This window comes from Apteryx rowi, unplaced genomic scaffold (assembly GCF_003343035.1).
Source record: "Apteryx rowi isolate R43461 unplaced genomic scaffold, aptRow1 scaffold_1537, whole genome shotgun sequence".
In the NCBI taxonomy this organism is placed as follows: Eukaryota; Metazoa; Chordata; class Aves; order Apterygiformes; family Apterygidae; genus Apteryx; species Apteryx rowi.
In genome coordinates this window covers 6,221-8,154 of record NW_020447794.1, presented here as the reverse complement: position 1 = coordinate 8,154, position 1,934 = coordinate 6,221, and positions in this window count along the sequence as shown.

Here is a 1,934-nt window from a genome sequence, read left to right as displayed (position 1 = left end):
CAAGGACACACAGGGCTCTTTTCAGATGCCCACATACAGCCTCCCACCACCATCTCCATACTCTCAGAATCTCTGCACCTTCCTCATGGGTCTCTCAGATATCACAGAGGTGCTATGAGACAGCAGTGCTTTTCTAGAGGGCAGGTGGCAGCCTGGCAGGACACCACAGGGAAACGGTCAAAGGACTCTTAGGACTGGAGATGGGCTCTCCTTTAGGGAGAGTCAGCTCAATTCCCAGCTCCATGGACTGCATTTCCTGGAGTTCCACAGGTCAGAAGGGGGGTGGGGGAACTTCATTCCCATGTAGACCCTTCTGATCCACAACTTGCAGCATCAGTGTCTGAACTGCAGCTGAAAACATTGAAACCCAGAAAGTCCAGGAGGAAGAACAAGAGCAGCATGGCCAGGAGGGGAAACAAGGAGCAACATCATGATCCTGCTGCCAAGGGAGGCAAGGAGAGAGACAGAGAGGAATTCTGGAAAGCCTTCACTTTACCCAGCTGGGCATGCCAACTCACCTATGGTGATATCACAGGGCAATCGCTCTCAGCCCCTTTGTCAGGCAGCATGAAATGGGCCCATAACAGGAGAGATGCCCCTCTCCTCTGTCGGAAATCTGGCTGCAGATGAGGCGGCTCATGCCCTGCAGTTCCCTTTCATTCCCTGCCCATCTCTACTGCCTGGAGCTGTCCCTGATGGCAGCTCTTTCTCTGTCACAACATCTTCTCCCAGTCAGTGCGCACAGATCCCATCCACCCGCTGTGTGCTCAGTTCTGCCCTGCAGAAACCTCCCAGATCAGGGAACTGTCTAGGGGCGTCTCTGTGCATGCACGTCCTAAGGAGAAGGAGAAGGAGAACTCCTATGAGGCCAGAAAATGTGATTCTAATGCTGTCTGTAGGCTAAGGTGGGGATGAAGTGGTTTTCTGAGGTTTCTCACTGACCTATTAATCTCTGAGAGTGAAGGTTTAGGAGTCCCAGTTCTTTCACAAAACAGAAATCTCGTTCCTTCATTCTCCCTGCCAAAATTAGGAAACTGAAGGTGCAGATGCCTGCAGGAAAGCTCCTTCCCTTTGAAGCAGCCCTTCTCTAGATCTCCTCTTGAAAAGACCCCTTGCACATACACTGCACATGAGCTAGAGCTATGAGCAGCCCTGACCCATGCAGCACCCTCTCAACAGGAGAATGAAGATGCCCTTCTGGGGGTCTCTCCTCTCTCACAGAGGTTCTCCCCATAGTGCTGTGGGGAGCTCCCTGCGCAGGCTGAGGGCTGACCCTCGCAGGCAGCAGAGTCACTGTTCTGGGCATACAGCACCCTGGGGTGCAGGAACACTGCTCTGAAACACAGCCCTGCACAGACCTGGGTGTGCTCCCTGGCTTCACAACCCTGCAGCCACCCCTGGCAGAAGGGAGCTGCACGCCCTGTCCCTGTGATGGTGTGGCAGGGAATCCCTGCTCTGAAGCGTCTCCTCCTCTGCCTATGCACTGGAGGAGCTAGGAGAGCGATCCTTAAAAAGCCTATCAGTTATGGAATGGGACAGGTTCAGAAGACACCTCCAGGAACCTTAATAGCAGCCAGAGACTTACTGTGTCAAGGGCTGTGAAGATTTCTCCCACAAGGAGCTCTCCTCTCTCCTCCCACTCCACACTGCCTTACGCTTCTCTCTGCCTTGTCTCCTCTCATGTCAGCAGCAGCAGCAGGCAGTGCCCGCAGCCCTGCTGCTCTTTGCAGAGGAGCTGCTCCTGCACACAGCTGTCTCTGGGCAGTGCTGCCTTCTACAGACAGCTGGAAGTAGCCTCACGATCCCAGGCCCTGGTTCTCATGGGGGACTTCAACCACCCCGATATCTGCTGGAAAGACAACACAGCTAGGCACAAACAGTCCTGGAGGTTCCTGCAGAGCATTGGTGACAACTTCTTGACCCAGGTGGTGGAG